Below are 25,784 nucleotides of genomic sequence, written 5' to 3' on the forward strand. Positions count from 1 at the left end.
AGCTCTCAAAGTCGTAAAAAGTATGTCCCCCCCCCTCTATTTTTATAACTACGGGGTATAAAATTCTAAAAAAAATAGAGGTGATGCATGCTAATTAACTCTTTCAACGATTTTTGGTTTGATCAAAGTATCTCTTATAGTTTTTGAGATAGGTTGATTTAACTGTAATTTATTATATTTGCTGCTACGGAACCCTTTGTGCGCGAGCCCGACTCGCACTTGGCCGGTTTTATTCTTATCTAGTTACATTAAATTGACTTTGTTGATTTTTAATATTGAAGTTGTTTTCTCAATATTTCTAGTCCCTTAGGTATTTTAGTAATTTAGCTGCAAGCCAATAATTTAAATAGTAGTTAGGACCATTAATATTACTTAGTTAAAATCTTAAAATTTTCATTTGTCAATATCATTCATCAGTGTTTTTTTTTAATTCTATCATTTTATAATCCTCGTAGTGCCTTTTTTAATTTATGTACCTACTGAATTAGGTGTTAGGAAGTTATACCTAAGTTTATTATAAAAAAATAAAAATATAGTTATTTATATCAGTTCCATCTGTCGGTTTGCAATGATTAATTTGTTAAGTTCTTCATACACTGTTTATTGAATCGAACATGTGAATAATGATTTTAGTAGTTCATTTCTATGTGTTTCTATGGCATACTTAGATCATTAAGTAAATGGCATAAGAAAAAGCTAATTTTAAGTAGGTAATAAGTACTAAACATTGTCTTGTGTAGTAGATGATAGGCAATTTATCTAATCAAAACTTTATAAAACAGCTATCTTCATAGATTATTTACATATTATATCAAAATTTAGTTTCATAAAATCAATAATAATAATTATTTTTGAATTGCGAATAAAACAACAATAATTGAAACTAAAATGGTTTTATTAACATGACTATATTATTCAACTAATGGTAACAGTAATACATTTTTTCATACAACTTAAATAAAATCTATACATAAAAAAAACGTAGGAAAATACACTTGAATATTTTTTGGGTGCGATTTACAAAATAATAATCGAAGCAAAAAATATGCTACCCCGGGCTAGACGTAAACAGTAGTGCATGGATAAACTTAAAATTTTGAATAAATATTATTATAAAAACAGGTCGGATCAATATATTAAAGGCTAAACATAATATAGTATAACATCTTGCTAAGACCAATAGGAGCGTAACAATGCGGATCTTCCACGGAGCACGATGGTGGTCTGTTTCGTGCTTTCACGTGTTTCTTCTTAGTGACGCTGCTTTGAGCACCTGGCGCGTCTGGCTGAAATTGTTTAAAATATGAATATTTTTGTTATCCTTTTTCACATGCATGAGTATGTATCAATCAAAAATCAAGAATAGTCCATAGTAAAGATTCAATTGAAATTCAATTTATGAATAGATATAATATGAATTCTTGAAAGTCACAACTTTGGTTTTTAACAGCGATGTTTATTATAAAACTTATTGTTTGTAACGAGAGTTTTATAGTTAGAAATTAAAGATTTTAATGTATTTTACAACAAATATAGTTAATAGTATAAATTTATAAAAAAATATATTTTGTTCTAATAGTAACAGAGGTTGCATTGAGGAAACTATTTTTGATCAATACTTTATGTAGTTTGATCGTTTCATAAACAAAAATTAGGCCAAAAATATAATTAACATACTTAACTGGTGATTCCATTTTGTACTGATACAAAGCCTGTTTTATATATGTACAATATTTTGACATCAATTATTCCTTTTATTGGTTGTGTCATTCCTCCTCCTGATGAAACTGTCTTTATGTTATAGAGTAATTTGTGGCATTTCTGAAAAAAAAAAAATCCACATTTAATGAAAACCTTTAATTTGTCAAAACTAAATCAAATAATTGGGACCACCACATTGCAGGCAGCTTTCAAATAAAAAAAAAAGAATTCTCAAAATCGGTTTTCCCAGTGAAAAATTATGATGTAACAAACCGAAAAAGAGAATAAGTTCAATTTCGAAGTCGATTAAAATGTAAATTTAATCATGATGTGTTATTATTTATTATATTTATGTAGTTTAAATGTTTCACAAACAGGAATTAGGTCAATAAATATATTATGTATGTACTTAACTTGATATTTTTTCTCATCAAAATTCTTCATCAAAACTTTATATGTACCTAATATGTAAAATATTTTGCCCTCAAGTCCTTTTATTGGTAAAATAAGTAGTATCTTTCTTCCTATGGATGAAACTGCTCTTTTATATTTTCCTATTTCTACTGGGATTCAATTGTGGCGTTTCTGAAAAAAAAAAAACATTTATAAAATATTTGATTATCCTCATTTTTTATCACTGGCAATCATTTTAAACGTTTTAATACACTTTTTTTAAATTTATTGAGAGTTTTGCATCCATACTTTTGTTATCTAAACTTAATCAAGATATTATGTTTTTTTAATGCTCCTTTTTAGACAAACAGGAATTATACCAAACAAATATAATATACTTAACTTGTGATTTAATGTTGTCATATTAAACCTATTATTTTGTGTTGTTTGTCCGTCTTCTGCGATCTGGAAAATATGATGAAATATATAAGTTGTATCATAAATTTAGAAAGATAATAAGAAGATTATAAAAGATAATATAAACCTATGACAAATATCCGCAAAAAGGAACACTGTTTTCAATTTTTTTGACTGGCAGCGAGGTGTTTCACATCATACTGAGCAAATTATATCTGAAACTTTCTGTATTAATGCAAAACTACCACCTCCTCCTTTATCCAGGCTTGGGACTGGCTGCGATGAGGTAGAATAAAATAATCTCATAAAATTTATTCTATTCACCCTCAAACACAGGCGGAGTTACCTAACTACCGTCTAAGTACTCGATATACACTAATTACTACTATTATACTTAACTATAAAAGAAATAAAAATTGTAAAGTGTGTATATGATTGACACGTGTTTAAGTAAAGCGTTATGCGTGTAATAAAATTAAATTAAATAAATATAACCATGATTCTATCAAAAATACATACTTAGGTATACACGTAAATAAAATGTATGAATAAAATATCTACATTCTACATCAATAATTTACACGATCTAAATTAATTTACTCTAGTTTACTCTAGTCTATATACCTATAAACTAAATTTAATTGATTTTATGTACACAAAAATATAGTTTGTGTTGTGCATGTAAGTTTATGTTAAAAAACAAAATTGATTGATCTACATAGAAAATTGAAGCATAGCGAGACAAAATATTTAAATATTACTGTAAAATGCGCTCAGCGAATGTAAAAGTACGATATTAGAAGTAATGATGTAGCGCGTTGTACTGTAAATATACGTCGGACGTGATGCAATTTATAAAAATGAAATGATAGCCCTTCGAATATAGAATAACGATGGATCATGAAAGACGATAGCGGGCGCTTTTAGTCCAACGGAAGGAATGGATCCGCGGACGGTACCGGGTCGGTGTCGGGCGGAGCTGCGCGCGAGCGGCCTCGCTCGGCGGCGAGACGTGGCCGGGCCGGCGCGCGCCGCGGCGGGCGCAGGAGCGGCTCTGTCGCAGAGGTGAGTGCGGTGCCCTAAGTCGCTTTGCATTGGCGCTGCGGCGCGCCTGCAGTGATGGCGGTGGCTAGATGTAGACAGTGTCGAAACAATAGAATATTACGATTGATAATGCGGGGCGTTTCTCTCAAGTTATATGTATTAATATTTATATTACATCTCATATTATAATATGTCATAATTGTGCTAACCTAACCAAAATATTTGCGTATTTGAAAAAAAAAATGGACAGATCACGGATACACAAAATAAAAACAATTTTATGTTCCTATAAATAATTGTTATTTATTTTAAGTATCAAATTTGATAAATGTTTTTATTTTTTTATTTTTATTAAGAATTTCCAACAAAGAAAACATAATTTATAAACTCTTAATAGTTAATACTAAAATAGCTTATCGTATAATAACAATATATGTTTCTTTACTTATAGGAAATTACAACAATCGTATATTTAAACGGATAACAATATCATTTATTTTAATGAAAAAATGAAATACAATTTCTGATGCAGGAAATACAAACAAACAAATAATAATTTACCAAAGTAGATCCAAAACAAATTTGCAATAATATCGTTTTTACTAATATTACTAATTACTAATTAAAAAACTAATGCTGACTACTATTATTATTATTACAATTTATTGTAAATAGTATGGTGCTTATCGACATGTTTCATTGAAATGTTTATTAAGAATACGCTTGAATACCGCAAGTGAATTGTGAAATATATCAATTTCACGCGACTTTGCTGCAACAACGTTGTACTCATGGGTAAGTCTAACTATTGGGGAATGCTTCCATAAGTTTGTTCGAAATGGAGGAGTTCTGAGTATAGCGCAGGGATATCGAGGGATCCTGGCGGGGACATTAATACATATTCTGCCCAATAATTCAGAAGAATCAATACAATTATTAATTATTTTATATAAGAAAAATATATCTAACATTGTACGTCGAGATTTTAAGCTCAACATCTTGAAGTTATTGAGTCTGTCCAGATAACTTGTGCAGGTTTTACCAATTCCAGTTCTGAATGCTAGACAACGGACCAGTAATTTTTGTAAACGCTCGATCCGAATTATATGCGTTTGATAAGATGGGTTCCAGACTGTACAACAATACTCCAGACGACTACGAACGAAGTTGTTGTAAAGTACAAGCGCTGTTTTAGGATCCTTGAATTCTTTGGAGCACCGTAGGATGAAGCCAAGCGATCGATATGATGCAGCCAATATGTTGTAGTAGTGAGATGTAAAACGTAATTGTTGAGTGAATGTTATCACTATCATGTAAACAAAATTTAAATGGACATGTTTATTAATATTATTTTATTAATATACCGTGAAATATTCACAAAACGAAAGATGTCGTTTACTTTAAAAGTCAAAGCAGTATCATGAAAGGTCGGGAACCTTCAGATGCTGGGAAATGTTACCCAGGCATTTTTTTTTTCTCTTTTTCATATAAATCGCATTTTACTTTTCCAAAAAGCTGGTACATCTCAGTAAAATGAGCATTATTTCGATTTCTTTTGCTGCAAAGATTTCGTAGTGGGATTATGTTGTAGGCAATAAAAAGACAAAAAAAGCAAAACAGAATATTGTTCATTGACTATTAAATAAAAATAATCATACTTTTACATTTAAGTTGTGCTTTAAATTCAGTGATTTAACTTTATTTATGGTTATTTCCGAGATACCAAATTAGGCTTATTTTTCCGAAATTAACCGAATAGAAATAATATTTATTAACTATCAAATTATGTGGTAATATAAAATGTGCTAACCCTAAGCTTCTTTTGATGCTGAGCAATGTTGTAAAATATAGATCGCTACATTATTAGGTAATTTTGCCCATCATTGTAACTTTTGTTTAGAACAACCTTCAGTGGTAGTTATAATATTTCAAACGTTATTTAATGACATATTATGAGTAAAAGAAACCTGTGTTTTCGCCATCGTGCACAAACTATCAACTTGAATTTTCACCATTTTTTTTTCCCGCGAAATGACACATGATATTCAATGAGTTACAACAAGTTGCTGATTTAAATTAGCGACACACACAATAGGCAGTGTTGACAGACAAATTAACCAACTATTTTACACCAAATACTTTGAATGTTGCCAAAGTATGAAGGTATTTTTGCAATTTAAAAATTGACTTATGAATTGATCTTCGGGCAAAGATATCCTTGGTAAAAAAATCACAATAAGACACTATGCATTTTCGAAGTAATTATGATATTGATTAATTGTTTTTGATAATGTAGTTTTTTTTTGCGTTGGAAAATATTCAAGAATATGGTTATCATACTAACAAAAGATGTTTTCAACTCTTAGAGTATTTCATACATTTTACATTGTCTTAATAAAATATTGTAAATAACAAAAACTTATAGGTGATACGTAAACATAAATGTTCTACTTATGTATCTAATAAAAACTAAAATTATATTTTATAGATAGAGAGAATGTATTCCAACATTAGGTACATTAAGATAAAATGTATTTTACATAATGATAGTATGTACTTTATATACAATGAGTTCTTAATATTACAGGTTAACGTTGACTTTTTTTTAAATTACACATAGTATAAACTATAACGTATTAAGAAGAATTTAGAGAAGATATAAAGAAGAGAAAGAAGAATAGGCACAGTGGTGTAATTAAATAACACGAAACGAAAAGGGCGAGTTACATAAGAAGGTATAGCGAAAAAATAGAAGAGTTGCCTGATACTTTAATTCAATAAAGTTTCTCTCGAAGAAGAGAAGGCAGAGTAAAAGTAAGGAAGAAAGTTTTTATTTTTGCAATACGAATTACAATATTATAACTTTAATTTATTTTAAGATAACTGTTGACAACGTAACGTGTATGTTAATATTTTTTTTTCATAAGTACATAATAATCGAAACCAACATTTGTTTTAAACTTTAGTTCCATTTAAAACGAGATAAAAGAATAAATTTTTTTATACTAAATTATAAAATAAATCTTGATCTTGCTTGATTGAGGTGATTCAAAATACTGGAATTACTAAATAAACGCTATTCACATATATATCGAACTATTCCACCATACTTCAATACTGAATACAGTCAAGTATTTTTATGTAAATTAAAATTCATTAACTCCACTCGCTTGCAGGATCCGTGCGATCAACCCCACCGGGTGAGACCCTTTTGGGAAGCCCAGCGAGTGCGATCAGCAACCGGATAGAATTCATGTTCTTGTTTGGATGTCGTTTCAGAAAATATTATCATACAAATCAATCATAAAAGCATAGCCTTCAGTGTTGTATTTGATGTCGTTAATATTAGGATTTTAGTTTCATGTTCGTTCTGTTATAATTTGCACTTCAGTTTAGTTCCAAAACTTTGTGACCTCACATACGACGGCAACTGGATCATAATGCCATTTTTTTTAATAACATATATTATATTTACCGTGAACTTTCACTGTGATAGTCAATTTTCTTATGTTTTGATTACAATGGCTTTTATCAAGGATTTTGTCCACTTACGACGTTTCCTTTGGTGAACAGAAAATTTCTTTTGTCAGCTTCGAGACATTTTTGGAGTGAGAAAAAGTCATCATGTCACTCATGTTTGTTTGGCTATTGCGTCTGACCAATGTTTTCATTGCTTTCTATAATAGTAAAATGGCTATGACTGTTTATTATAATAGTAAAATGGCTATTTTAATTAGATAACGTATGTAATTCCAGTATTTGTTTCTTGTTTCGTTGATGCGGCAAATATATTCTTGATGTTCTATCATTATTATTTTTTCGTTTTTTTTTTTTGTTATTCTTTTTTTGTTTTTGTTCTTTTTTGTTTTTTTTTGTCTTTTTTGTATAATATCTTTTTTTCTGATATTTTTTTTGTTTTTGTTCTTTTTTGTGTGTTTTTTTTGTATATTTCTCTTTTCTGATATTTTTTATGTATTTTTTTTGGTAGCTATTAAACAATTTGCCGTTTTAAATAGAATAATTAAAAAATACATTTTAATTTATGCAAATTAAAGGCATACGAAATAATCTAAGAAGTGAAACTGCCACCCTTTATATTATTTACGTTAGTAACAAACGCTTGAATTTATTCGATGTGATGAATAACCATATTCTTGTTACAATATTTTTTACATAAAATACTCGTAAATGCATATGCATGCTTTGCGCAGGTGTGATTATTATAATATACAATCTGTAATCAAAGTTTCAATTTATGAGGATTCGGGTATAATTTACAATTTAAGTACTGAAAATGTTGTATATTATTATACCCAATCATAAGCTTTGCTTTGAATAGAAAAGAGGAGACAAGATGTACCTCTTATGTTTTATGGTGCTGAGTTTATATTTCGATACTTATAATAAAATAATGTTGATGATTGTTCCTTTATCTCCTCAAGAAGCATAGGGCTTCAGTATATAGTTCATTCAGTAGATAAATAATAAATTAATACTAATAAAATATTCATAGATAAATTAATATAGTGGTTGGGTACTGAAAATGTGATGATTGGCGTACAGGGGGTCATCAGCTTTGCTTTGAAGAACACTTCAAGCAAAGAGAGACAAGATGTGCTACCAATACTTTATGCTATCGAGTTTGTATTTTGATAAATAATAAATTAATACTAAAAAAAATATTCATAAGTAAAATAATATAGTGGTTGGGTACTGAAAATGTGACGATTGGCGTACAATGGGTCATCAGCTTTGCTTTGAAGAACACTTCAAGCAAAGAGAGACAAGATGTGCTACCAATGCTTTATGGTATCGAGTTTGTATTTTGATAAATAATAATACTAAAAAAATATTCATAGATAAATAATTAATAAAGTGATTGGGTACTGAAAATGTGATGATTGGCTTACAATGGGTCATCAGCTTTGCTTTGAAGAACACTTCAAGCAAAGAGAGACAAGATGTGTTACCAATGCTTTATGGTATCGAGTTTGTATTTTGATAAATAATAAATTAATACTAAAAAAAATATTCATAGGTAAAATAATATAGTGGTTGGGTACTGAAAATGTGATGATTGGCGTACAATGGGTCATCAGCTTTGCTTTGAAGAACACTTCAAGCAAAGAGAGACAAGATGTGCTACCAATGCTTTATGGTATCGAGTTTGTATTTTGATAAATAATAAATTAATACTAAAAAAAATATTCATAGGTAAAATAATATAGTGGTTGCCTGGTTGGGTACTGAAAATGTGATGATTGGCGTACAATGGGTCATCAGCTTTGCTTTGAAGAACACTTCAAGCAAAGAGAGACGAGATGTGCTACCAATGCTTTATGGCATCGAGTTTGTATTTTGATAAATAATAATACTAATAAAATATTCATAGATAAATTAATAAAGTGATTGGGTACTGAAAATGTGATGATTGGCGTACAATGGGTCATCAGCTTTGCTTTGAAGAACACTTCAAGCAAAGAGAGACAAGATGTGCTACCAATGCTTTATGGTATCGAGTTTGTATTTTGATAAATAATAAATTAATACATACTAAAAAAAATATTCATAGGTAAATTAATATAGTGGTTGGATACTGAAAATGTGATGATTGGCGTACAATGGGTCATCAGCTTTGCTTTGAAGAACACTTCAAGCAAAGAGAGACGAGATGTGCTACCAATGCTTTATGGCATCGAGTTTGTATTTTGATAAATAGAAATACTAAAAAAATATTCATAGATAAATTAATAAAGTGATTGGGTACTGAAAATGTGATGATTGGCGTACAATGGGTCATCAGCTTTGCTTTGAAGAACACTTCAAGCAAAGAGAGACAAGATGTGTTACCAATGCTTTATGGTATCGAGTTTGTATTTTGATAAATAATAAATTAATACTAAAAAAAATATTCATAGGTAAAATTATATAGTGGTTGGGTACTGAAAATGTGATGATTGGCGTACAATGGGTCATCAGCTTTGCTTTGAAGAACACTTCAAGCAAAGAGAGACAAGATGTGCTACCAATGCTTTATGGCATCGAGTTTGTATTTTGATAAATAATAATACTAATAAAATATTCATAGATAAATTAATAAAGTGATTGGGTACTGAAAATGTGATGATTGGCGTACAATGGGTCATCAGCTTTGCTTTGAAGAACACTTCAAGCAAAGAGAGACAAGATGTGCTACCAGTGCTTTATGGTATCGAGTTTGTATTTTGATAAATAATAAATTAATACTAAAAAAAATATTCATAGGTAAATTAATATAGTGGTTGGGTACTGAAAATGTGATGATTGGCGTACAATGGGTCATCAGCTTTGCTTTGAAGAACACTTCAAGCAAAGAGAGACGAGATGTGCTACCAATGCTTTATGGCATCGAGATTGTATTTTGATAAATAATAATACTAAAAAAATAATCATAGGTAAATTAATATAGTGGTTGGGTACTGAAAATTTGATCATTGGCGTACAATGGGTCCATCAGCTTTGCTTTGAAGAACACTTCATGCAAATTTTTAAATTTCTAAAATACCTTCATACTTTGGCAACATTCAAAGTATTTGGTGTAAAATAGTTGGTTAATTTGTCTGTCAACACTGCCTATTGTGTGTGTCGCTAATTTAAATCAGCAATTTGTTGTAACTCATTGAATATCATGTGTCATTTCGCGGGAAAAAAATGGTGAAAGTTCAAGTTGATAGTTTGTGCATGATGGCGAAAACACAGGTTACTTTTACTCATAATATGTTATTAAATAACGTTTGAAATTATTATAACTACCACTGAAAGTTGTTTTAAACAAAAGTTACAATGGTGGGCAAAATTACCTAATAATGTAGCGATCTATATTTTACACATTGCTCAGCATCAAAAGAAGCTTAGGGTTAGCACATTTTATATTACCACATAATTTGATAGTTAATAAATATTATTTCTATTCGGTTAATTTCGGAAAAATAAGCCTAATTTGGTATCTCGGAAATAACCATGGTAAATAAAGTTAAATCACTGAATTTTAAGCACAACTTAAATGTAAAAATATGATTATTTTTATTTAATTGTCAATGAACAATATTCTGTTTTGCTTTTTTTGTCTTTTTATTGCCTACAACATAATCCCACTGCGAAATCTTTGCAGCAAAAGAAATCGAAAGAATGCTCATTTTACTGAGATGTACCAGATTTTGGGAAAGTAAAATGCGATTTATATGAAAAAGAGAAAAAAAAGCCTGGGTAACATTTCCCAGCCTCTGAAGGTTCCCGACCATTCATGATACTGCTTTGACTTTTAAAGTAAATGACATCTTTCGTTTTATGAATATTTCACGGTATATTAATAAAATAATATTAATAAATATATCCATTTAAATTTTGTTTAAGTACATGATAATGATAAAATTCACTCAACATTTATCAAATTTGATACTTAGAATAAATAACAATTATTTATAGGAACATAAAATTGTTTTTATTTTGTGTATCCGTGATCTGTCCTTTTTTTTCAAATACGCAAATATTTTGGTTAGGTTAGCACAATTATGACATATTATATGAGATGTAATATAAATATTAATACATACAACTTGAGAGAAACGCCCCGCATTATCAATCGTAATATTCTATTGTTTCGACACTGTCTACATCTAGTCACCGCCATCACTGCAGGCGCGACGCAGCGCCAATGCAAAGCGACTTAGGGCACCGCACTCACCTCTGCGACAGAGTCGCTCCTGCGCCTCCCACGGCCGGCCGCCGGCTCCGGAACTCACGACCTACCGCCTTGCAGAGGACTCTCGACACGCATTTCCACCTGTCACCGAGCCGATAAGGTCCATTCAAATCCATTTAAATTCCTATGAACCAAGCAGCTGCTATGACTTTACATATCCATAACATTATTATATATAAGAAAAGTTCAGTCAATTTTATAAATTACTGTCACCGCCACTGACATATAAATACTCGACAATGCGCATACAACCTTAAAACCAATAACAAACTTATACATTCGCTCTCGCATTTTACTTTAATACAAATAATTTGTTACACAGTGTTTCAACTTTAACGTAGAATCAATTCGTTTTTTAATGTTAGCGTCGTGATGATAAGAGTTCATAAAAAAATACGCACAATGTAAACGTTGGCAACATGATTTGATTTTATAATTGATTTCTGATATAGAACGGAGGTGAACAATTTCATTCCAGGAAGCCGAGTGTGTAATGCTTGCAAGTGTAACTCGTCAATCTACCAAGCAAAGTGAATAGTGTAATGCATGGTGGGAAATCCCTAAAGTAACTGTGGAATGACGACGTTATTTACGTAAGGTTTACCGTTGATTAATTTTTCCCTATGTACAAGAAGCATTAAATCGTTCCTATCCCGTACGCGACCTAATGCCACGTACAACTGTCCGTGACTAAATACGTCCGATCTTAAATCTATGCCGACCCTATTAATAGTTTGACCTTGACTCTTATGAATGGTCATTGCATAACACACCTGAAGGGGAAATTGCAATCGACACATTTCTATTGGACTATTATGATCAATGGGGGCTTTAAACATGATTCGCGGTATAAAAAACAATTCGGCTATTCCCGGTTTGCGCACTGTTATCAATCGAGGTGAAGTCGCTACGATTATAACTTTAGTACCATTAACTAAATGATCTGAAAAACTAAGGTTACGAATTATTATACAAATACATCCTACTTTTAAAGTGAGATCGTGTTCTGGTATACCTTTAGGGTGCATACTATTCAACACGTCTACGCCTAAATACAATTCGTCAGTGTCATCCGTAGCCGTTTTATCTACTGAATAGAAATGTAAAAGGTCGCCTGGCAAACGGTCTAATACAGTCCTATTTATTTCTCTAATATTAGAATTGTGAGTGGAAAGAATGGCCCTACCTACACAAACTTCTGGCTCGTTTTCTAAAAGGAAATCCGAAAAAACAAAATTAATTAACTCATTTAAATCAGTAGTAAATGATAAAAGTGAAAGGTCTATTAAATTTTGACAAGATCTACCCACCTTTACCGAATGTAAAGGCAAATTATTTGAACCTACTTGAAGTAAAAAATCAGAAAAAACACTATCTTCACTACACCTCTGAGGTGTAGTTAGTGAAAACGTCTTTAAACTCTGCCATAAGGGCGATGATTTTACTGATGCATTAAATACATCTGAATGACACTTGGCGTTCGTAACTACGGGCGGAATCTGACGAAAATCTCCGGCAAAAATGATAACCTTTCCCCCGAAACTTTTATTAGACTTCGTCAAGTCTTGCAAAGACCTATCTAACAAATGAATGAGGTACTTGTGTACCATCGGCGCTTCGTCGTAAATGATTAAATCGGAGTGTAGTATGAGTTCAGCTCTCTGGGTTCCGTTTGTTACATACCAATAGCCTAAATCATCAATAGCGCTTAACGGATACTTAAACATACTGTGCGCAGTCATACCGCCCTCATAGTTCTGCGCGGCAATACCTGAACTCGCTGTGCATAAAACTACACCGTTGAGTACGCCCCTCACGTACGCTGCTATCGTATTTAATAGCAACGTTTTACCAGTGCCTGCCGGACCGTCTATATAAATAGCACTTTCGTTACTATTGCGAAAACCGTGATCAGTGAGCAAATTTTGCACATATTCGAACACTTGCCGCTGGTCATGAGACAGCTTGGGCGTCCAAACATCCACAAATTCGCGTAACCCGTCTGCATCGTGTAGAGCCTTCTCACGACCTAGTTCGGTGGTGTCATCGTGCGCGTCAGGCAAACCTTGCTCTAACAAACACGAACCATGTTTTCGCAATAGACGGTCAATTTGAACCAAGGCCTGGGTGTACGCTCTATCCGGATCGTTATTTACGCGGTTAAGTATATCTTCAGCTAGTTCATTTTTAAATTTTTCCCACAGTGTCGCTACTGCTACCCCGTTAACAGCCAATAATACGAAAAAGTTACGCAGGCGTGGTCCGGTCAAAAAACATGAAGCTTCCTGCATAGCTATCTCGTATTCGGCTTCATCGTTGGCGATACCAACGGCTTTAGCGGCCTCCTGGAATGTGTTACAATTTGGACCACCCAAGTTATAAAGATCCCTGTAACTACGGCAGGGGTGTAAAGCTAATAGTAATCTTAAATAAAATTGTTCACCTCTGTTGGGCGCGACCCAAAATAAACGCGTCACTATTTCTCCCCTCTGTCTTTTTGTCAAAAATTTTCCGTTATTCATTTCGTAAATAATTGTATTTTTTGTTGAGGGGCGGCTGGAATGAACTATGTACCTCTCGTAAAAATCTAAATATGTTAACCTATCAAATTCTTCACCGAGGGGACGATTAAAATACGTGATGAGATCCGAATTTGAATTTTGAACAGCACGCGATTCATTTCCCGCCTTAAAAAAAATAGACTGATGATTTTCTAAATGAACATCTAACATTTTTACAGTAGGCTCACGTCCCGTAACGTCAAACTCAAAAACTCTCCAAGCAGCCTCACCAGAACCGATGTATCGTTTTGTGACGTACTGTTCTATTTCGTTATTTTTTAGTTCTTCTGGAACAATAGCGACTCGAGCCTCGTCTGGACCTTTAGTCATATATTTAAAGAGATATTTAACGACTGTTCGAGTGGAAACTGATTCTAAATTTAAATGGCAATCGTATCTAAGGAGAAGTGCAGCGTTGTATGGTACTATCCACAAATCACTAATTTCTACATCCCTCCCTCTGTATTTAATGGTGGCTGTATTTTTACTGTTACGCTTTAAGTTAATAAACCCTTTATCATTACAATATGTGACTTCTGTCTCTGGTTTTGGGAAATAGCTTGTACATTTTTTTTTTTCACTATCCCAACATTTTAAATCTGTCCTATGCGGCGGACCGCATGGACCATGTACCATGTAATCTAAAACAGCTTTTCTTAATTTTCCATCAACTTCTGAAGCGTCAGGAATATCTGCTCTAATAAATTTATCCACATCAGTACCGTGAACGGGGCCACCACCCTCGACTGCAAAACAGATATGAGCGTGTGGTAATCCCCGTTTTTGGAACTCTATTACATATAAAATATAAACAATTTTACCAAACCAAACCCCTGTGCGTAGATCCCTCAAAAGTTGTTGCAATTTAATGTTAAAAACTCTAGCACAAATTGAAGGCGTATTATGATGACCTGTTGTTGAATTTTGTATTTCAGGCCATTTGGGATTGCAAGTTAAAGTTAAAAGAAAAGATGGCAATCCTAATCTGTTAACTACTGCCATAGCATCCATATACTTTTGCTTCATATATCTAGGCCCCCCCGTGTAACTACTTGGCAAATAAACTCTACCAGGCACAACCCCACCCTCTCCTCGAATAGTCTCATCTACACTGATTTGCTGTAAAACTGACTCTACTTCTCTTAATGGAGCGGAACGGAGAGCATTATCCGTGTTACCTTTTTGGATGTTATACAGGTAACGAAGTCTTTCTTCTAAAATCCTACATTGCATATCAACTAACCACTCTTCGGACAAACGATTAAAATCGTTGAAACGGGATTCGCTCAGAAGGAGACATCTAACATATTTGTTTTGGGTTAGTTTTGCTCCATTATTGTCCGTTTTGTTAGGAAACCATCCAGGGTTACCGTGCGGATACAATAATGGATATTGAAAAGTTTCATATAGGGGATGCATTATATCTACTGTGTGAGGCTTTTTGTCTCCAATTTTCCAGATTGCAATGGCGCGAGGAATGTAACGCTCCTGCTCATTGCTTATAATGGCAGCAATCTCGTTGCCTAAAGGCATATCACCGAGAATGTTGCCATGTGTGCGTCGTGAGGTGTGCTCAAAAATGAGGTGTGCGTGGTCGGATGGTTCTTGGCTCAGCCGCTTGAAGCACTCTATATAAGGGTTGTGATTATGCAAGAAATTTGTAATCGATCGAATGACAGTTAAATCTAAATTTAAATTTGTAGCGAGGCTCTCTCGCTCACTGTTATCATAGATGTAAAGTCCAGCCGGATTAGTAGTTTCTGAGTACGCAAGATCGAAAACTCTGTGATAAACCCTCCCTTGAATTTTTAAAAATGATACCCCCGTTGTTGGATGTTGAAATCCGTGTGAAACGCCTAAAGCACTAAAAGCAAATAAATTATTATAAGCCCTAGGTTTATGCAAAAAAGAAGGAAAGCTATAAAATGGTTCATTTAAAGGCGGGAAATTTTGAACGTTATAAGCGCCAGCCCCACAGCACCACTTGATACGATTCTTTTCCTCAAAGAACAATCTAGCATTACAGTGCCTACACAAAAACGCTTCCCTATCTAATAATGAAATGTTTTTAAAACTATACAATTTGACGACAGTTAAGCCGTCGCCACTCTTTGTACCTATTAAATTGTTTGAATTCCGTAATTCAACGTCTAAATTTCGATTAACTTGATTGTACTTATCTACTGCTTGCCTATTAACTTCTGGATTACTTTCACTAAACTTTTGACTGGCCTGCCTATGTATCTCGGGATTATTCTTAGTATATCTTTCAACTGCTCGTTTATTGATCTCGGGATTACTCTGATTATATTTTTGAACTGCTTTCCTATGAATCTCGGGATTGCTCTCGTTATATTTTTGAACTGCCTGCCTATGAACTTCGGGATGTTTTTCATTATATTTTGTGACCGCTTTTAAATGAGAATCTGCATCTATAGATCGCCTACCTGGTCGTCCCCTCTTACGTCCTACTGAATTTACTGATGAACTATCCGAATCTACGTTAATATTGTCTTGTTTGTGTGCTTTAGATTTATTATATTTAGCCGGTCTACCGCGTTTTTTACCTACAATCCTAACGTCGGGTAATTTTGTTATGCAGACAACGGGTGTCAGTGTTGTTAATTTAGGGTCGCGAATATTTTGAATTAAAACTTTTGGTTTTAGGGAATTTAATTTAGGGTCATATTTTGGGGGTATACCTTTATTAACTAAAACTATCGGTTTTAAATTAGACAATTTAGGATCGTCTACAATAACTAATTGGTCGTCTACATTAACTAATTGGTCGTCTACATTAACTAATTGGTTGTCTACACTAACTAATTCATTAATAATATTGACACTATGAAAATGATCTAAAATAATTTTATGAATTTGATATTGACTACCAAACGCCGGATTCCAAAACAAAAACTTTGCAAGAGTATCTAAATTGTTGCACTGAAAGAGACGTGCAGCTCCTACCGTATGCGAGTTATGGACGTATTTATTATTCGCGTCTACTTTATGGCTATTAAAGATAAAATATGTATTATTTGACCTCCAAAAAGATATCGTATTATTAGCGCCGGTGAAAAGGTAGCTATGTGTGGAGTCGTTGTGTGCAGTGTGAAATATTTTATTTTTTAGGATTAATTTTAATTGTAGAGTGTAAGTGGCTATGTCGCTGTCACATGTGGGAAACAGTCCGTTGTCGATCCAACTATCGTTGTCTGCCATCGATTTAATTTTAGCCAAATAGGTCCCTACACGTATATCAGAAGGCAATTCTTCAGGATATAAATGAGGATGATTATGCGCAACCCCAAGTGGTCTTACTTGAATGTATAACATGTCACCAAAGTCTAAAATAGTGTCAATATTTTCCTGAGAAAATACGGCTCTATTTAGAATAGAAGAATAAACAGCCGCGCATGTTGCCATCGCGACACATTGTGCGTTGTTACCCTTAAACCGGGGATCGGCTTGATGCGTTGACCCTTTAATAATAATTTGACCGATTAAAATAATAATAAAAACAGAATGAGATTTTATCAGGTCAGTAGAAACATATTTATAATGCCGCACAATTTATAATTTGTTAAGCAAATTGAAATGTTCCAAACAAAAAATAATGCATTGTACCTATGATTATAAAATACAAATCCGTATTCAATATGTTAAAGAAAATATCCCTAATGAAATTACCATTCCATTTCTAAAATTTCGTAACACAAAAATATCAAGTTGATTAGATATTGGTTGAGATCCAAGATGTAAAAGGAGTCGAAACTACTCTAAAAAAAATACTAACTCGCTACGAAATATGAATAAAATGTGGCGTCATTGTAGGTACCTACCTTACCCCGCAATCTATAAAAAAAAAATATTCGCTACGATCTATGTACGTTTCAGTATAATATTATTATATTATGTACTCGTATAATCCATACTTAATAATAAATGCGAAAGTAATTCTGTCTGTCTGTCTGTTACTCAATCACGCCTGAACTATTGAACCAATTTGCATGAAATTTGGTATAGTGATATTTTGATACCCGAGAAAGGACATAGGATAGGTTCTATCCCGGAAATCCTACGGGAACGGGTTTTTCTCTGAAAACGCGGGCGAAGCCGCGGGCGGAAAGCTAGTCATACATATCTTGAATTATTTGAAATGTTAATTTTAATCCTATCAAAACTATGCATGTACTTACGTAATATTATGATGTATTGGTAATTATTAAATCATAATATATAGTATATACATATAATTTATAATATGATACAACAAAGTCGTTCTTCCGTCTCCAATCACTAAAACAAAGTCGCTTTCCCTGTCCCTATGTCCCTTTGTACGCTTAAATCTTTGAAACTACGCAACGGATTTTGATGCGGTTTTTTTTAATAGATAGAGTGATTCAAGAGGAAGGTTTATATGTATAAATAGAGTGATTCAAGAGGAAGGTTTATATGTATAATAAGATCCATTAAGTAGTGGAGAAGTACTGTTATTTTTGAGGTTTCTAATGTGATGTCGTAAAAAATTACATTTATTCCGCTTACATTGCAAACGCAGGCTGAACCCTACGAGTTTTATCAAAATAATGTACTAAGTATTATACACATTGAAAAGATCTACAGAAAAGTCCGCGATGGTATATGTCTATCTCTTATGGATAACCCACAATAACTTTTTTTTGTCATTTACTTTTTACGACAAATAATGGCTAATTTTCGATGCGATTTGAACCAATACAGCATTAATTCTTAGCCAATTAAATACCTTGAATACATTGTTCATTTAATATAGATCTATATGACCCTTTACATCGTATGATTTAAGTGAATATTTTCGAAGATATTACAGATTTAAAAATTGCGGGACGTAGGGTTTGCGGCGGTACCGGCCGGCCGCCCGGCTATCTATTTTATACACGTGCGAAGCCGGAGCGGGCCGCTATGTTTCTATAAACAACGTTCACCGTTTTTCTGTAGTGTATTTAGTATCAGCATTGCAATTTGCACCCGTGCGAAGCCGGGGCGGGTCGCTAGTATTATTATAAAACCTGGTTTATAAGTCTCGCTTTAACGTTTAAACTTTAAAGTACATACCTACAATAATTTCTACAATAGTGTAAAGTAATTTAACTTCGCGACATAATGTGAATAATGCATTGAAATTTAACCGAAAATATAATAATTTATCTATACAGATAAGCTTTACAAAATATTTTATTGAAAAGAAAATAGGTAGGTATGTATGCGTACCTATAACATACGTCAATACAAAACATAGATATAATATGTGTTTGAATGATCAGAGACAATTTCATGATTTACAATCATTAATATTTTTACTATTTAAGGATATTTACAAATTTGAATGAATTCATAATAAATATAACTATCACACAAAATGGCGACCGACACCCGTGCCGCACGGCGCGACCGCTCGTCGCGCGCGTTGCCGGTTTGCGATTCCCGCGCATTTCGATTTACAACAAATTTGGAAAAAATAATATTACATACATTTACGGACTTATTACCTACTATATTTATACATTAAATCTTCTATTCTATTTTATGTTAAAGAAAATGACTTTATTCTGTAATCGATTAGGTACGTAGCTATTAGCTACCATACCTACCTAATAATTTTTTAACATATTAGGTAGGTAGGTATATTATGTCCAATTATTTATTTCAGATGTTGAACATTAGATACCAATTTTAGAAAAAATCTTGGAATAATAATTATGAGAAGTATCTTCTTATTTAGAACATTTCAATTTGCACAAAAAAAAGATAATAACTGATTGATTGCCTAACAGAGCCCTATAAAAATATGTATTAATTATTCAACCTAATATGAATAAAGCTTACCGGTAGCGATGCACGCCATTGCTGCTGCGTTGCCGCCGTTGTTGTTGCTAGATGCTTGAAACATGTTGTGAGGCACGAGGTCACGTAGAATCACGAAGTTAACGAAAATATACTGAAAACAATATGTGAATATATTAAAAAAACAAAGCATTAAACAAAAGAAATCACTTGTTTTCATTAAAACAAACCGTTGAAAAAAAAACAAAAGAATAAATCGTCATGAATTGAAATGAAGTCACCGGTACTTTTTGTAATTACCTAAAGAAATATATTTAATTGTAAGTTAGTAAAAATATATAAAGAAAACAATAAAATTCAAATCATTATTCCCTCAAGTACATTATGAGACCAATAATTAATAATAAATGTAAATCGACTTACCCTGCGAACAGATGAATTGTTAATGGAAGAGAAATGGCGGCTGGCGCGGGCGCGGGGCGTTTTATTTCCCACCGGAAGTAAAAATAATTGCAAACATTACGAAAAAAGTGGGAATAGACAATATATAGAATAGACAATTTCACAGTTTTGTAATTTTTTCATAATTAAAATATATTTTAATTAATAAGAGATATTTAAAATACGTAATCTATTCTAAAAAATATATTAATATGTATAACAATAAAATAATTTAGAAACATTGATATCCAACTGTTAGTAAAGGGTCTAATTTATGTTTTTTTTTTTATTTTCATATTCAATTATTTTTCGAAAATATGCTATATTGAATATAAATTAAATACAAATATATTTTTTAATAATAATAACAAGTAACTAATGTTTAATTTATTTTTATTATTACACAATAATTATAGAAGACTGTGTCTATGAATATTATCGTTTTCAAATATAAAAGTCAAATTATGCTTTTTATCAACATAACCAAGAAATCAATATTTTCATAATAATTAAACACAACTAAAATATTTATGAAATTATTCTAAAGTAAAAAAAACGTATCGTCTTATATAAATTGCAAATTAATAAATTTTATTCAAGTTTAATCTGATTTGAGAAAAATATATCCAATGCTGCCAACATTATACATTTTTTGGTCATAATAGCAATGTTTTAATTTAAATGCACTTGGAAAAAAGTTATACGTGCTCGTAATTTTTTATTTCATTAAATCTGTTTTATTTTTATGTCATTATATTTCTTTTAAAGATTTAATGAATTAAAGTCTTTCAATTGTTATTGCACTTTTTTACTATTGATACTAATGTCAAATTTTAAATGATCATTGACAATTGTAACGTCAAAACTCAAATGAATAATTTTATGTCAACAAACAACTTTCCGAAAACAAATAAGAAAACGGCTTCTTGTGTATAATGTAAAATATTATGTGTTATTTATGCATAACAAAAATATGTTTTGCCAATTTATCACTCCAAAAGAAGTGGTTAAGAAGTTTTCATGTCATTGAATAAAAATCGAACAATGGTTAACAATGAATTAAAACATAATATATTTTTGTGATGAAAGAAGACTACAATGCCAAGTGTAAAACAAGTGAAATCTAATAAGATCAGAATATGAAAATGAAGAAAAACAAAAGTTGAATTTACCAAACATAAAGAAAATATTTTATGATTTGCAGATGCTCACATTTTAAATTTATAAAAGATTCCAGAAAGTTATTTGTATTATTAATATTGAATAACATAGACTGATTGACCCATTGATGGTATTATATAGATGAAAAAATAGTGTATATATTTCAATTTGAATAACCATGATATCTCTGAAAACTTGATAGCTATTGTTACTGTACATTTTATACATACTTCTTAGTTCTTTTACTATAATATAAAGCAAATACCTATTAAGTAAAAGCCGTCTACATTTTAAACAGCATTGTTTGCTATAAGAAAAAAGGAACCGAGTATAGTAATGTGGCCGTACTCTTTATCCATTTTAATTCACCAAACATCATAAATTTAATATAATATCTATCCAAAAAATATGTTTCAAAAACAACATAGGTACTTAACTTGGGATTCCTGCAAAAGTCTTGACAAAAATATGAAATAAAAGTTACTGTATCATTAAAATATTGATTTAAACATGGTACCTATACCTACAGTCTACACAAAGTCATATAATAATTAAATTAAATAAATATCATGGTTTGGATATTATGTTTTCAGTGTAAATATATTATAATGGAAACTTTTTAATGTGTTTCATTTTCTTATTCATCAAGTGTCTCTTATTAGTAATAATATTCATAAAGTAGAAACAAATGATTTAGATATATTGCTATACAAATAATTTAAATTGCTTTCATACAATTTTTTAAAATATATTTTAATGTTAGATAACTTTACATATTGCATATTTTAAAGTAAGTACATATTGATTTATAAAATTCTCATTGAATGCTTGTTGATTATTAATTTTTATTATTCCAATTTGATTTGAAATCATATAAATATTTAAAGAGGGTAGGTAGGTACATTATATTCAGACTTAATTTTTATTAGGTACAACATTGGTAAAAGCTAAATGAAATAAAAAAATCATTATAAATAAATACTTATTAGTTATTACTATACTTACATGTTTAATGAGAATTGAGATAGTATAATAGGTTCTACAGATCTTGAATATTATTGTTTTAAAAATTTATAAACAATGATAATTTTCTGTTTTTAAGAATCTATACTCAAAGGGTAAAAAGGGAACTATATTACTGACTGGCTGTCTGTCCATCAGCTACCAGGCTGTATCTCTGATCTCATGAACCTTGATACCTACATTTGAAAATTTCAGAGATCATGATGTCGATGTCGCTTCGACAACAAAAATAATAAAAACCGTAGATATAAGTACCTAAGCAATCTTGGCAAGGTCTTATAGTGAAGTTTCATACTTATACGGAAACCTTAGTGTTGTGAGTCCAACTCGCACTTGAATCATTTTTATTTAAATCTATGTACCTACCCACTTAGAAATAGAAAACACTTTATTGTACAATGCACACAAAACAAAATTCACAGAAACGATATGTAACTTACATATTTAATAGTCCATTTCTACCTTAGATTTCTACACATTAAATATTTTTGAAAAAAATTGTTATGCAAATATACGATGGGTTTATAGACCTCATAGCAATCAATGGTCAATATTTATTCGTCCTGTTTAACCGTGTCAATTACGATAAGTCGAGTCGAAATCTCAAAACTGGTGAGATCCGTTCGTAGAGAAAAAAAAATATGGTTGTTTAACCTCGATTTTTTAATACCTACTTGTTTTAATAACATCAATAGAAATTACTCATCTCGGTTCATTACCTATATTATTATTTTATTCACAACTAAGCGGGTTCTTCAACTACGCTGGCGAAGCCGCTGGCGCGCAGAGAGCTAAAAAAAATATATACTTATCTATTTACGAATCACATTCAAGTGTTTTTTCAAGTTTCATTAAAACTTTTGATGTTTAACTAAAAATTTAGATATTGATATAATTATGTAAAATTTTGTACTTTACGTAACGAAATCTTCAGTGATTCGAAAATGCATTATAATTCCCTATCCATTTGTTATTATCTGCTAACAGCGATTCCACAGTCAGTCGAAACTGCTTATAAATAACCTACTTATTCAAATATTTTCTACTCCGGGAGGCTGTCGACCTTCGAAGTTGCGCGGTGCGCGGGCAGCAAGCAGCCCGCGGTGCCATCTTTTTCCGTTGCTATATTCCTATTACCCTTCCTACTATGGAAATTTCCATACAAAATTTTCGAAAAAAAAAATTTCGCTTTTTAACAAAAAATTTTATATATCTGGAAGCGGACCAGGTTTTGAAGCATTTTTTACTTTGGCGAACCCGACCTACCTGCCACCGGTTCAGAGAGCCGTTGAATTTCGTGATGTATGGAAAATGGAAACCGAGGGTCGAAGAGAAATTCTGAGTATGCAGTTTTGTAAATCTGGCCGATTAGAGCACAGAAATCAATTTTCAGACCGATCGTAAAGTAACCGGCGCCACCATCTTGCTTTGAAAAATTGGCCATTTTTGAAAAAAAAATTGCGTCCAATTTGAAATTTCTCGATTGCCCTGGTAGCGCCCCATGTTTCTGATCATTTTTTAGTTCTACACCCCCCACCTATCTCAAGCCGTTTCGGAGAGCCGTCGAATTTCGCGTTGTATGAAACTCGGAAACCAGCGATGGAAACTCAATGATGAGTATTCCAACGTAATGTGAGGCTCGATTAAAGCCCCTGTGCCAAGTTTCAGCGCGATCGGACCAGCGATGGCCATTTTAGCATTTGTATGGCGGCGGCCATTTTTTCCGCCATTTTGAATTTTTTTCACTATCTGTGGTAATTGCTCGAGGTCTACTCTAAGTTTGGTTCGAGCACCCCAGATGCAGCTGCTACCGTTTACGCGGGCCGTTGACCGTCTCCGCGGGTTGTGAGAAAGTTCAAAATTTCGGATTTTTCTGGATATCCTGGGAGCTGGGCGAGTATGAATGCATCATTGGTGTGTTTCTCCGTTGCGCCACCTCGTCTAAATTTACGTTTTTATGTTTGCGCCAAAAATGGAAAAATTCCAAAATCGAGCGACCCACTATGGCTCCCTGGTAGCGTCCCAGGGTGGTGATCATTTTTAGTTCCGACACCCCCCACCCTACTCGCACCGTTTCCGCGGGCCGTTGGATTTTCCAATGTATGAAAGTCGGAAACGGGGGCCCGGAGCCACTCGAACGGGGCACCGATCGATTTGCCGGCTCGAACAGAGCACGTGTGCCAAATTTGAGACGTAAGGATTCATAAACGGCGATTTTGGCAAAGTACGGCGGCCATCTTGTTTTCGCGAAAATCCCCATTTTTCCACCTCCCCTGGTAATCGCCACCAGTTCTGAGCATTTTTTGTTCAGACACCCCCCCCCAGGTGGCACCGTTTTTGCGCACCTCCAGGGGTCCACTCGGTATTCGAAGATGATCGAGATCGCTATATTTTTCCTCTGGTCTCTCAGCACACCTCTACACGATCACGTCAAAATCCCCCCCACTTTCCACTTAGTTTCCGAGAAAACCGATGTCAGTCAGTCAGTGAGTCAGTGGTAGTGTAGCTTTATATATTATAAAATAAAATAATAATAATATAACTAGCTGGTGCGTTGTGCGCGGGCTGCAAGCAGCCCGCGAGCTTCCGTGTGCTCCAAGAGTTTTAACAAACGATGTTGTTTTTTTTATCTATAATTATTCTAGCTATCATCAGCTCTTGGACTATAGCAATATAATTTCTAATTTTTATTTTGTCAGAAAAAAAAGTCCAAGACAACACTTACTCAACTAAACAAACAAGTACTTAATCGCAATTCATCGTTTCATAATCATAAAAAAAAATATATAACTATATAGGGTATATTATGACAAAAAACGCTAAGAGATCATTGATGTAAAAAAAATACACCGAAATTGTATGTTTTTTCTATTCATCACGAAATTCAATGGTTCTCTGAACCGGTGGCAGGTAGGTCAGGGTCGCCGAAGTAAAAAATGCTTCAAAACTTGGTCCGCTTCCAGGCACATAAAAATTTTTGGTAAAAAGCGAAATTTTTTTTTCGAAAATTTTGTACGGAAATTTCCATAGTAGGAAGGGAAATTGAATAGCAACGGCAAAGGACGGCGCCGCGGGCTGCTTGCTGCCCGCACACGGCGCAACCGCGAAGGTCGACAGCCTCCCGGAGTATAAAATATTTATTAACTTTTGAACTACCGCACGAGCCAAGCGAGCGAAGCGAGCGAATCACGGCAGCGGCTGGCGTAAATATTCAAATAGGTAGCGAGGAGCGAAGCGACGAGCGAGTTAGGTTAACTTTTGAACTACCGCACTAGCCAAGCGAGCGAAGCGAGCAAGTCACGTCAGCAGCCGGCGTAAATATTCAAAGAAGTAGCGAGGAGCGAAGCGACGAGCGAGTTAGGTTAACTTTTGAACTACAGCACTAGCCAAGCGAGCGAAGCGAGCAAGTCACGTCAGCGGCCGGCGTAAATATTCAAAGAAGTAGCGAGGAGCGAAGCGACGAGCGAGTTAGGTTA

At 32.9% G+C, this 25,784-nt stretch overlaps 1 long non-coding RNA gene across 2 annotated transcripts; it reads right to left on the bottom strand.

Annotated features, from left to right (window-relative positions):
- Nucleotides 1–877: 877 nt before the first annotated feature.
- Nucleotides 878–20,368, bottom strand: LOC149895093 (uncharacterized). 2 transcript variants are annotated; one of them, XR_016458531.1, is made up of 5 exons: nucleotides 20,107–20,368; nucleotides 19,726–19,837; nucleotides 2,116–2,559; nucleotides 1,678–1,821; nucleotides 878–1,286 (listed from the first exon to the last, which is right to left on the bottom strand). It is a non-coding gene; the product is annotated as an uncharacterized LOC149895093 (long non-coding RNA). The 2 variants fall into 2 exon arrangements; XR_016458532.1 differs by lacking the exon at nucleotides 878–1,286 and having other exon boundaries at nucleotides 1,374–1,821; nucleotides 2,163–2,559; nucleotides 20,107–20,361.
- Between the last annotated feature and the right edge of the window lie 5,416 nt (nucleotides 20,369–25,784).

This window comes from Colias eurytheme, chromosome 32 (assembly GCF_061535395.1).
Source record: "Colias eurytheme isolate Ceu_HAF_F1 chromosome 32, ilColEury1 Martin Lab GWU primary, whole genome shotgun sequence".
Taxonomy (NCBI): Eukaryota; Metazoa; Arthropoda; class Insecta; order Lepidoptera; family Pieridae; genus Colias; species Colias eurytheme.